The sequence below is a fragment of the Callorhinus ursinus genome, unplaced genomic scaffold (genome assembly GCF_003265705.2).
Source record: "Callorhinus ursinus isolate GAN/ISIS: 27379988/994484 unplaced genomic scaffold, GSC_fseal_2.0 scaffold14, whole genome shotgun sequence".
Lineage (NCBI taxonomy): Eukaryota > Metazoa > Chordata > Mammalia > Carnivora > Otariidae > Callorhinus > Callorhinus ursinus.
Window position 1 is genome coordinate 11,791,402 of NW_027397076.1, and position 13,400 is coordinate 11,804,801.

The 13,400-nt window shown below is 39.1% G+C and overlaps 1 long non-coding RNA gene across 5 annotated transcripts; it reads right to left on the reverse strand.

Annotated features, from left to right (window-relative positions):
• Positions 1-2,261: 2,261 nt before the first annotated feature.
• Positions 2,262-13,184, reverse strand: LOC112832075 (uncharacterized). Of its 5 annotated transcripts, XR_012380792.1 has the most exons (6): positions 13,017-13,184; positions 9,439-9,542; positions 8,864-8,978; positions 6,757-7,248; positions 4,272-4,487; positions 3,066-3,198 (listed from the first exon to the last, which is right to left on the reverse strand). It is a non-coding gene; the product is annotated as an uncharacterized lncRNA (long non-coding RNA). The 5 variants fall into 5 exon arrangements; XR_012380795.1 differs by lacking the exons at positions 3,066-3,198; positions 4,272-4,487 and adding an exon at positions 2,262-2,536 and having other exon boundaries at positions 7,014-7,248; XR_003210303.2 differs by lacking the exons at positions 3,066-3,198; positions 4,272-4,487 and adding an exon at positions 2,262-2,536.
• Positions 13,185-13,400: the final 216 nt, after the last annotated feature.

The window sequence follows — 13,400 nt, forward strand, 5'->3', positions numbered from 1 at the left end:
TTACCTGCAAAAAAGTGACTGTTTGGTACATTTGTAATTGCATATACCATATTATGAATATCTTCCTTACAGGAGAGAATTTTGGTTCTGCCCAGACACCAGTGAGAAGGAACTCCATTTTCAATTTTACATGTTTACTGACTGAAAGATTTTTCACAGACCAACTTCTGACTGCACCTGTTTCAAACCATGTTTCTCCTCCGGGTCCCACATGCTTCCTGTGTGATTGTGACATGCCCTCCAGCCTTGCACCCTGGTGTGGTGAAGCTCAGTGAATTAGAGTCCTGAAGGGCAGGAGGGTGCCTGGAAGCCATTTCATCTTCAGGAAGGCCAGCAATATTTTAATTATTTATGGCAGAGACTGTGAGCCACATAAATATAACCCACTAAACACAAATTAATATATAAACAACTCAATTTCCCCTTGGTTGGATCTCCAAATACCTGCAGCCACATTGACACTACCTGTTTTGAAGGGAAGCATAACAAAGTGGAGATTGGAGTGGCCTTAGCAATTGTGGTTACATTATCTTATTCATGCAAATTTTAGACATTTACAGGGCCTCTCCAAGACCCCTGGAAGGGGCTTGCAATTGAAGGGTTCTGAAGTTTCATTTCATTTGCTTTATAGTAAATCCACCTCTGGCACTGGCCAGCATTTTCTTGAGTGCTTAAGAAATACAGGAAGCCAAACCCTCCATAAAAATTAATTGATAATGACTTAGTATTTGGAGACCATCCTATGAGAAAAGACATTGTTAAAGACTAGAGATAAGTCATGCTTAATAATTAGGGTCCTACAGCAAGCTATAGACATTTCTCTGAAGATATCAACGGCTAGGAATGGCATAAAACAGATTGCAAGAAAAATCCAAAAGGTTATTGAAACATTCCCATAGATCTTCTGGTTCCTTATCAAGGATAAATTCTATTTTGCTGTCAGAACCCAAAGTATCTTATTCATCAATTTTGAATATAAGAATGTTTCAAGACATGCATTATTTTTTACCTTATAGTATAGATTTCAGGTATTCTCAAATTTTGCTGTTGTCTTTGTAAACCTTTCAGGCAGGTAACTGATCTCTATGCACACAACAGAACTATTACAGTCCTGGTTTTTATGGCCACATTGGGATAAGCCAGGATAAATGGGCCCCACATAGAATTCTATCTTACTGAGGCTTATTTCTGGGTATGCTGCAAGTTACACAAGAAGAAAGTACCCTAAGGACTGAAACAATCACTTATATTATGAATACACTATTTGCAGTACTAAAACTGCATGTCCTGTGCTAAAAGTTTCAACTCTAAAAGTATGGTGGCTCTTCAGGTGATACATGGAAATTGGAGCAAATGAAAAAAATGTTGATGATAGATCCAAGCAACTGATGGATGTACTGCATGACAAAGTTTAAATGAGACTTAAAATGACAATTATAAGCTCCACGACTATTTGTTGTAAAATAATCACTTTTCTATTATGAATGAGGGGTATCGAAACACCAGGAATCTCTGGGAGAAAAAGAAATTTTTTTTTTTATTGAACAAAACTGAATGTGAGACATGGAGAGTCAGGAGGTCAAGGTTCTGACTCAGAATAGAAAAAAATAGAAGCATAAATTACCAAGACAGCGTTCTAGGGCATATCCTTTTGGATATGTTATTGGGAGGAATCAGATTTGCTTTATACATTTATCCATTTCTTATATGTATAACAAAGAATTTGTTGAAGAAATATAGGGCTGAAAACACCAAAATGGGGTTACCTAATTTATTTTCCTTTGGGATAAAAACATATCTAATCCTAGATAAAAACATTTTCCATTCTCAAAGATGTCTAGAAAAGGAGATCCAGAGCCATGCTTAAACAGAATTCTAGTGTTTACATTGCTCTCAAAGATGAATTCACAGATCTAACTATCTTAGAGTGATCTTGGTTTCTGTTTTGTTCCTGCTATAAAAAAAGACTGGCTTATTCATAATCTTTTACATTTTAACCATTCATGCAATTTTGCTAAACTCTCTCCAAGTTCTGTATTTTTGTCTCTGATCGGGGAAATTCTCGTTGCTTTGATATTTTCTCACATAACTCTTAATCCATTTTTTATGACTCTTCTCTTAATTTGATCCCTCTTTAGTTGTGCAGCTCGGTTTAGCTCCTCTTATATAAAAATTTGTTATTGTATCAGTCAGGAATGTGTTTGCCTGAAAGTAACAGAAACATCAATAAACAGTATCCTAAACAGGAAAGGGGCTTATTTGTCTTAAAATGCAATAAAATCACAGCAGTAGGCAGGAAAAGGCATGTTGGTAGCTATGTCATTAAGGATCCTTTATTTTCCTCCATCTTCCCTCTCTGCCACCCTTAGGATGAGGCCTTTCTCAGCACGCTTATAACCTCCTGGTCACTAGATGACTGTTGCACTTCAGGTTCATGTTCGTGTTACACACAAGATGATGAAAGAAAGGACTTCACTCCTCTGGTCAAGACCTGGAGGCTATTTCTCTACCCATTGAATCTGGGTTGACCTTGTGACTTGCCACGACCAAATGAATATGAAAGAATTAAAGATATTCCAGTTACAAACCTAGGCCTTAAGAAGTCCTGCACTCTATCACTCTCTTTTGGAAACCTGCTTTGATGCCACTAAAACAGCCCTCTAGAAGATGAAAGACCATGTGGAGCAGAGATTAGCTGTCTCAGTGGAGGCTATATTAGATCAGTAAGCCCCCAACTGACCCATATCTAGCCACAGACACTTGAGTGAATCAGCCTAGATTAGGGAGACTGCTTAGCTGAGCCTCCACCTAAATTGGTAACCAAAAGAATCATGAGTTAAGTAAATGGTTGTTTTAAGCCACTAAATTTTGGGGTCTTTTCTTATGCAGCAAAAGTTAACTGATACACATTAGTTATTCTGAGTTACACCATTCCCACCCAGTAGTTCCAATGACTTAGATGAATTCATTGCAATTCTGGCTGAATGCTTACATCTCATTTATCATCAGTAGAAATTGAGTGGTCCCTTTAGCTTCTTTCTGCAAAATTTCTACTTACTAGTTTTAGACAAGACAGCAATGAGCCCGAGTGGGTTTCTTTTGTTCATATCCCATAGATGGTCCCATATTTTTTGTGCAGATTAATTTTAGGAGAGTAGATTGCCTACCACAATTATACCTTCTTGCCTTTAGATGTTGCTATGGGTGAAAGATCTCAATATGTAATATCCCCCAAGCTTCAGAGCATAGTTATCAAACTCTCTGAATCATTTTAAATTCCCTCTCTGTTGGCTTGAGGTAAATGGGGAAATTTCCCTCTTATACCTTAATGAATGGATGGGACTTCTAGTATACCAACTGCTGCTAAAAATCCCTTTCTAATCTCCCATAATCCAACCCTTGATACCCAGCTTGGTGTACTGGGTTAGGAATCCTTTAACTGATTTTTGATCATTCCCTTGCACATTCGACATCATGGCGTCTCACCTCACATGAAAATGTGACACCTATTTCCATTTTATCATCCCGCACATTGACATAAACTGTTTCCAGTTCCATCTGCATGTGGAGACTACTTTGTCAGAAAATACTGGAGTCATTTTGGGCCAGAGGTAGGGAGGGGAGGAAGTTAGGTAACTGCTTTCCAGAATTCAGAATTTAGCAGAAAGTATGCCACGTCTTACCTCAAATTTTACTCAGAAAACTTTACATTCCCTTGAATAGTATCCTTCTCACTTGGGATTCATAGCTACATAATGTAATGAATACCAGTGAGAAGGTGTTATAAATGTTGAGAGGACTCCTGGTGGGGGAGGGGGCTGCTGCAGGAAGTGGCTGCCCTACAATATCTGCCCTTATTTAATATCTTCATTCACAAGCCAGAATAGGGAACAGACAGCACACTGATGAAATTCACAGATGGTACTCATTTGGGAGAGATTATGAATACCAGGGATATCAGAAAAAAATGATACAAAAGGACCCAGAGAAGGAATAACAATGAAACTTGACTTTGAAAATGCAAAGTGATGTGTCTGAATATAAAAAAAGAAAATCTTCAACATTTAAATAGAGGGGAGAAAACCAGAAGTCAATGTTGAAAGTGACATCAAGTTGGGATAATGGAGTTAAATTTAAAAATGGGCCCTCTAAAATACAGCAGTAAAATTACTACTGTATTTCTTAATCTTCTGTGATCTCCGGAAGACAAATAAGGTGTTTCTGCTTCGTGCTCCGTATTCTTAGCTTATCACATTGTTTTTATAGATTACCTTTAGATATGTCTATCCTTCCTCATCAGACTATGTTTCTTGAGCACGAGGACTGGGTTACATTCCTTGCTATAAACCTTGGGCCTGGCTCAGTGCCTGGCACAGAGTAAGCACTGGAAAAATATTTCTTGCAGAAAATGAACTGCTTCCAACAGCACCTCTTTGAATGAGATGTGATGACGAAAACTTATCAGGTAACATTTGGGTTTCAGGACTCTAAGTAACAAGGGAGCAAGAAAGAGTTACCCAGAAATCAGGAATAACCATAACTACCTTTCCTTTGTATAGAACTTTCATAATTAGTTTTTATGTTTTCTCTTCGAACAGGAAGTCGCATATTCAAAAGGGACAGAGGGGTTGAATTCCTCACTATGGAGACAAAAGTGTTTGAGAATCGGAGAGCTCTGTCTGATTTGTAGAAGTTATTTCTGTCAGTCTGAGCATTACGTCGGATATGCAAGTCATGTTGGCCTAGAGTGGAGAAGGTGAAAGTTGATACAGTTTCCTGAGTACTGTTTTGGGACCTCTACTGGTCCTTATAATTCTTTCAGGGGGTCCACAAGGTCAAAATTATTTTCACATTATACGAAGATGTTATTTCTCTCTTTTAGTCTCATTCTCTTTTGAATGTACAGTGGAGTTTTCCACAGGCCAAATAAATAATGTGAGGACATCATTGACCTAAAGGCTAAGGGAGTGTTTGCTAGTGCATTCTTGTGTTTTAAATTTTTCACCGTGTGAATTTCTAATGCAACAAATATTGATAGATAGGACACACACAAACAAAAGCTTTTGGGGGTCCTTAATAAATTTCAAAAATGTAAAGCCATCCTGAAACCAAGAAATATGAGAATTCCTTGCTTTGAATTCCAACTTTGGGCTCAAACAGACATAGGTTAAAATTCCCATTGCACTGACTGCGCAGGTATTTACCTTTCCTAGGTCTCAGTGTTCCTTGCGTAAGAGTCACATCTACCTCATGGAGCTGTTGTGAGGATGAAATATGAAAATAAGGATAAAGAACAGATCTCAGTGCTGAGCACACAGCTGAGCCTTAATAAGAGGTTTATCATCATCGTAAAGGAAGGATAACGTGCAGTGACTTCCAAGAGCCTTTTTCTGACCCTTTGGAAAGCAGGTTTCCTTTGTGGGACTGCATCCATCCTCCAAGGACAGTAGAGGAGAGGAGCTAAGAGGGCAGAGCCTTCCTTCCTCCTCCTTGAAATCTTTGAGAAATTGATGATTCTGGTGCTTCTGACTTCTGGAGGCTGTGGGTTCATTAATTTCAAAACTGCTGCTAGAAACTCCTGTGTGTCAATCAGAACATGAAACAGATGATGTCTCCCTTCTGGTGGTTAGAGCAGGAGGGCATCAATTTCGAGCAGAAGGAGCAAAGGGCTCAATGTTTCTTCAAAGACAAATCTTTGCCACTGACAATAGTCCCATGTGGAGGGTATCAGGGACCATGCTTTTCCTTTTCTTAGAGAAAACTTGTTCCCAAGGACTACTGCATTCAAAATAGTAATACTGACACAAATATAAATCATAAGGGTAATGAAATTTATATTTCTCTAACACTTCCCAATTAATGCTTTCATATGCAAAGATCTATAATACCAGAGCTGGAATGTTCTTGGTGATTATCTAAACTAAACCTCTAACAAAGAATTGACCCAGAGAAAATGGGACCCAGACAATTTAAGTTACTTGCCCAAGATTATACAAAGAATGGAAGTACCATAATCTTATTAAAATTCATGATATCTTGATATCTGCAGAGTGGGTGTTATTTATCACATCCAATTTGCAGATGAGAGAACAGACTTGATATATTAACTCTGGGGAAAGAATTAAATCTAAATAACACAGCCAAGATTCAAGTCCAGGTCATCTGAGGGGACTTCACCATTTTATCTACAGAATCACCATCATATTTTTGGGAATGCTTACTTCCCAGAAAAATTGTGGGATAATGATTCAGGAAATGCTAGTAATAGCACCTCTATCCTTCCCCTTCCTTCTCCCACCAAACATTATAGCCCTGCCATCCTCTTGCATGGACTTGTGCTATCTTAAATCTCCTCAGTAAATTCCTACACCGGACCTTATACATTGAAGAGAATGAGTATATTCATGGGAGATGCTGATACCACCAAAGAATTGATCTTCCTTAGTCAAAGTTGATGAATCTCATACAAGAAGCACCTAAAGCCTCTCTTGCTTGGGATATTTTTTCTTGACTATTTTGCTGCTCCAGTGGAAATCACCCCAATACCCATTTATTTACATTAGACTTCTGAAGGCCTTTACTAAAATAGCAATGCCATTTTGGCAGGCGATGCATTAACTTTATGAAACATCATAAACTGGCTTTTCAAATTAGAGTAGATTCTTTCTGTATTAAGGTCAGAAAGGAATAGGGAAATACAGTAAGAGCTCTAGTGGTGGGCAATTGGAGGGCAATGGGTATCAAGGGGAGTCTTACCATAGTTTCCTGATCTTATGAAAAGATGTTCTCCTTTGATCTCCAAAGCTATCAAAGCTGACTCATTTGTCCCCATTTCCATAGGACCTTTTATGTAGCTCTATCTCAGACCTTCTTGTTACTAATCCTTCAGTCTTGCTTCTTCCAGTTCATTGGCCAACCAAGAAGCCCATTTGTACTGCCCAGAAGTCCTTGTGTATCGATTCCCCAGGCACCTCTCCTCCATACTAAGTGTATGGCCAATTGTATTGTCCTACCTGCAGCTCTGCACCTTGCAAGGGCTTCTGGCTCACCCGTGGCGAGGTTATCATGCAGCAGCAAATCATCTCAGCAGGCACCTGTGTGTCCTGCTGACACATCTATCAACTGTGTCTTTGCTCCACAAAAGCAGGAGTGATAGAGGCCTTGCTGGAGCCCAGTACTTGGCAAGAGAACTGGTAACGCTGCTAGGCCAGGTAGTGGCAGCCGTCGCCATAAAGATGGTGGAAGCAGCTGGAAGACAGGTGAAGTTAAATTGTATAGAGTGTTTCACAAAATTATTTGACCACAGAACAAGTCTTATTAATATCATGAAGATCCAGAATTTTGTAGAACACATGTTGGGTTGCACTGTTATAAGCATGTATCTGTTTTCTGAGTACTAAACAAGTTTGAACTACATGGATCAATCAGTAAACATCTTCCCGATATTGTAAAAGATCTTCATTCCTATGTGTAGCCCCTAATTATGGTACTTAGAATATTTGTGGACATGAGGCTTTGGTTCAAGGTGTTTCTTTGCTTCTTATAAACTGTATGAACCTGAGTAAGTTATTTGACCTCCTGAGCCTCTGTTTCCTCACCTCTAAAGTGTGAATGATAAATAGTATTTCATAACGATGAGTACGAGTTCAGCTGCTATCTCTCAGTCAAGATGGACTAGGTTATGCTACAATAATAACTCAATCTCAATCTCAAAATCCCATGGTTAACACAACAAAGTGTTTTCACTCATCCTGCATGTCTACCATGGGTTAGTGAGGGCCTTACTCAGGCACCCAGGCTGACAGTCTCTTCAATGTTGTAACTCAGCCACAGGAGACAGGAGGCTCTCTCAGTCACCCCAGCAGGGGAGGGCGGCTCTGGAGAGTCTTGCACCGGCAATCACAACCTTTGGCCCAGAAGTGACACATGTTTACTTTAGCTCAGAGCCTGGCAGCTAAAGTGATCCTCATGAACTCACCTGATTGCATAGTGCCTGGATATAGCAAAAGCCCAAGACGTGTTTGTTGAATTAATAAATGAAGGAATAAACCAATAAACCAATAAATAACAATAACAATCATTTATATATATCAATGTTTCCAGGTGCCCAAAGATGGGGTTTACACATATTTTTCTTATTTAACGATGAAACAGACACAACTAGATACGAGTTTGGCTGTGGATACATTGATATAAATGTACTTTTATAGTACATGATTTTAGAAAGATTTTAAATTGTTCTTTTCCCTTTCTTTGCGGCGTTAGTTTAGAGGATACCTCAAACGCCCTGAAGTTCCGAATTCGGTTTGTCTCATTTTAAAACTACTCAAAGGAATTTGACAACGACATTAGGCGTCTCCATTATGGCTTCGTAGATCAGTTAATGTGAGCTCGCTTTCAAGTTTGAATCTAAAAGTCCAGGTACATCTTAATCTGAACCCTTTGAAGTTTACCCATCCTCATTTAATGTGATAACGTAATCTATATGTTCAGAACCCATTTGAGGGGCAGGAAAGGGAAAATGGCACGCAAAAGGAAAGATGAACTCTTCTCAGGGGTGAAATCTATCTCGCACATGCATTTATCTTGGGCAGACACTGTTGTTTAAACTAAAAATAATCACAGCCAGTTCTGTGACATTAACCTGCTTAGTTACTCCTGCATAAAACCAGGAATGAAAATGAGGGCAAAGGTTAGTAGTGAGTCTGAGGATGATTCTATTTCTCTGCTAACACCGTTTCATCCTGCCTGGAGGAAAATGGTGCCTGTGTGTTACATGCTCACGTTGATTTCTCAAGTTATAATTAATTTCCTTGGGCTGTTGTTACAGATAAAAGATTAGAATGCTGAATACTCTACTTACTCTCACAATGCTGCCAGATTACCACTTAATGCTCGGAGAAGACTTTGCCATTACTGTGAGCTCCATGTTATTCAGAAGGCAGCCCTGACTCATTGTCCTTGTCTTTCACCATATTCTAAATAGGTAAAGAGGTAAACATATTAATAGTCTTAATATATACCTCTCCACCCTAAAAGAATGGGCATAATAACATCTACCCCGGAAAAAGACAAAGGAGAAGAAAACTCATTCAGAAAAATAAAGGGGAGGGGAGCATTGAAACCGGAGGGAAAAAGGGAAGCTGAACAATAGAATTTACATAATGAGCAAAGGAAGAAGGCTAAAGCCTTTTTTTTATTCACATGCTGGCTCTTTTTAAGAATGCTTCAAGGATTAGGATAGGCATTAGTCATATTCATACCAAATATGAGGAAAGTGGACTTCGGATATTCCTTCCTTTATGCCTCAAAAAACAAGCAGTTATTTCTTATCTATGGGGGGGATCTTTAGGAAGGGGAGGTGCCCAAGTAGAAAAACAAAAAAACAACAAAAAAATCCCCAGGAAACCCGAGGAAGTAATGTCGTACACTTCAAACCTTTTGCACGGCTCCGTTTGTTGTTATGAAGCGATCCTGTCAGGTAGTCTTAAAATCTTTTTAATTCTTCCTCACCAAGTTTCCCACTTCAAACAAGGAGTTGTCTACAACAAAATAACAGTTATCCAAAACTGAACAAAATGGCAATTGTTGGCACAACAGTCGGTCTGTTCAGATTGACTGCAACAGACAAAATGAAGCGGAGAAACCTCAAAAAGATTTTGTAAGGTGAATGGCTCCAGTATTTCCCACCCTCTCAAAGGGCCTTTGTGATTTTAATACTGGGTCGGGGACACATTTCTTAGCTTCTCTGATGGGCTCCGATGCCCCTTCTTGTGTTTTAGTGGTCCTGTGTGCTTCCCCTCTTTAACACTAACTACCGTGGGAATTTTATGTTGACTTGTATGATTGTTTTAGCCATGTTCATGTTCCCTACTCATCTGGCTCCCTGAGGACAGTATACACGCCCTTTCCTTGTTCACCACTGTGTCCCCGCCTCGTAACAAGGTCCGGGTAAATGCAGACTTCTGATGCATCTGGGTTGCAGGCATGGGGGTAGATAAAACCATTAACTAGTTCATGTCAAAGATGGGCACCCTGACTACCTGTATCCCTTCGGCCATTTTTCCTATTCACTATGTCCTTAATCTATGTGCTCTTTACCCGGGGACTGTCTTCAGTAACTCTTTCTTATATACGTAAACTTCATTTTTTAGAACACTTTTAGATTGACAGAGAAATTGCAAATATAGTACAGAGTTCTCACATGCCCTAAATCCATTCTCCCTATTATTAACACCTTATATTAGTATTTGTTATAATCCACGAACCAATATTGATATTATTGTTTTTAATTATTGTTAACGATATTATTATTAACTAGACCCTATACTTGTTTCAGATTTCCTTAGTTTTGACCTCATGTCCTTTTTCTGTTCCGGGATCCCATCCAGGGTGCCACATTACATTTAATCTTCAAATCTCCTTTGGCTCTTTTTGGCTTGTAACAGTTTCTTAGACTATGCTTGCTTTTGATGACCTTGACAATTTGCACAGTACTGGCTAGGTATTTTGTAGCCTATCCCTGTACTGGGATTGGTGTGAAGTTTTTCTCACGATTAGACTGGGGTTATAGATTTGAGAGGGAAGACCACAGAGGAGAAGCACTATTTGCATCCCCTGTGCCAAAGGTACATATTATTAACATGACTTATCACTGAGGCTGTTGACTGTTGACCACCTGGTTGAGGTTTTATTTGCCAGGTTTCTCTACGGTGTGCAGCTACACTTAAGGATCTGGGACTTATGCTCCACATTCTTGAGAGGAAAAGGTCTAACATGACTTGGAATTCTTCTGCATGGGAAATTTGCTTATTCTCCCTTGTTTATTTGTTTATTCAGTTCGTTATTTACATCAGTATAGCTGATGCATATTTATTTTGTGTTTAAGGTTATAATCCAATACTACACTGTTTATTTTGTTGCTTAAATTGTTCCAGTTTTGGCCACTGGGAGTTTTTTTCAGTTGGCTCCTGAGTCCCTTTGCTATACCCTCATCCTTGTGAGGATTTTTGTTTTTGTTTTTGTTTGTTTTGTTTTGTTGTGTTTTTTTGAAGCACCTATCTTCTGGCATTATAAGGCACTCCAGGCTCATCTTGTCCTCTCCCTAGAATCAGCCATTTCAGCCATTTCTTTTTTTTTTTATGTTATATTAATCACCATACATTACATCATTTATTTCAGCCATTTCTTCAAGGAGCATTTGTTCCTTTTCTTGGAGAACGGTATTTGAAACCAAGATGGAGCTGCTAAATGTGCTGTTACTGGGGTATAATTGCCTCTAGACCCTCTCAGCTGAAACAGCAAGGACAGGTATGTGTGTCTCAATCGACAGATACATACATGTCTGTACATATTTTTATATGTAACCGCTTGTATCCATGTTAAGCTCAACATGAGTTCATACTGGTATCTCTGATTCTAAGTCACGGCAACATCCGTCATCCCAGCCTCCTCCCTTTGTGTATCTGTAGACTTCCACTCCAGCAGTGATAAACTTGGCTTTCACCATCCACCATCCCTTTACTTGATGGTTCGATTCCAAGCCACAGGTACAGCAATATCAGAATTGTTAACTCATACCTTGATGGAATAGGACTTTATCAGCTAGAACACAGTGCTTCCCGACACTCACTCTAGAGTTATTTCAGCCCCCCCCCCCCCCAGTGAGGTCGTTTTCGAACATTTACATTACAGTTGGGTAGTTTTGTGACATTCTGCTTTCTATCCTCTGATTGCCAGGCCTTCTAAATGGTTTTTAAATAATTGACAAAAATTACAATTCACTCTTTCTGCTGTAAAATGCGATGGATTTTGATAAATGCACAATATCATGTATCCACAATGACATATCATACAGAATTGTTTTGCATCCTAAAAACAGAATTATCTGTGCTTTACCTAGTCAACCCTCCCTTCGCTTTCCCTTGAATCTCTTGCAGTCACTGATTTTTTTTTTGCTATTACTAGATTTTTGCCTTTTCCAGAATGCCATATAATTAGAATCACCCAGTGTAGCTTTCTTAAACTGCCTTCTTTCACATAGCAATATGCATTTAAGATTCATCCATGTCTTTTTGTAGATTGATAGCTCTTTTTTTTATTGCTGGATAATATTCCATCATATGGCTGTAACACCATCTGTTTATTGAAAGCCATACTGGTTGCTTCCAGTTTTTGATGATTATGAATAAAGTTGCTATAAATATTCACTTGCAGGTTTTTGTATGGACATAATTTTCAAATCCGTTGGGTAAATACCTAGGAGTGCAATTGCTGGGTAGGGTCTCCAGTAACTTCTAATAACTACCAACTAAATCTCATTGAGGGGTTAACTGAAAATATATTTTTAAACCAACATTTACTGAATACTGATTATGTTCTTAAGCTTTGCAGCGGGGACTTTTACATCCCTTATTTATTTATTCATTCTGAAAATATTTATTGAATCTCTAGTACCATGGTCAGACTCTTTGAGGCATTGTGGAGGAAGCCATGAACAACAACAATCCTTCCTTAAGGAACTTTTATTTGAGTTAGGGGACACGTTATAAATGAATGAATGACTGACTGAATATATAAAATAGCAAGTGAAGATGAGCATTTCTAACAAAGCTATGGAAGGATAAGGCGGATTCGAGTGTCAGGAAAGGTGTATTTTATGTCAGGTGGATTGGAAAGGCTTCTCGTGCAAGGTGACATTTGCTCAGATACTTGACTGAAGTGACAAAGTGGGTCAGGAATAGTTGAAATTCTATGCAGAGGCCCTGAGCTGCAATAGACCTAGCATGTTCACATTTCCGAAAGAGCAAGGAGGCCAGTGTGGACAAAGCCAATGAGAGAAGAAGAGGATGTGAGGCAAAGCGAGAGGAGAGAAAGAAATTAGAAGAGCAGATTATATAGACTCTTTAGGCCATGGTGAGGATCTTGCATTTTCTTCCAACTAAGAGAGCAAAGTTGGAGCAGAGGAAAGATGTGATCTACCCAACACTTGCCGTGGCCCCCACTTTTTCACTCACCAGTGAAGTTGTGCACCAGGGAAAGGCCCACTGGAAAATGGCCAGTATGGTATGATTCCAGCAATATCATTTCAAAGGTATGGTTGGACAAATTTTACTTGAAGGAGGTGCCATGAGGGAAGGGAGTCTGGCTCCTGCAAGTGCAATCACAATGTCATCTTCAGGGAATGGCTGTAGAACGCCTTCTCGTCTTCCATTGTGATGTCATATGCATGTTCTCACTTTCATTCTGTGTGTTAGCCAAGGAAGACAGAGTTCTACGTTAAATTCCAGGAAATTTAGGCATAATGATTTAAAAATGTCAGCCTGCCTCTAATATTTAATGAGGACTTACTGTATGCCGAGCATAGAATGTATATTTTTTCTTATATATATGTGTGTGTG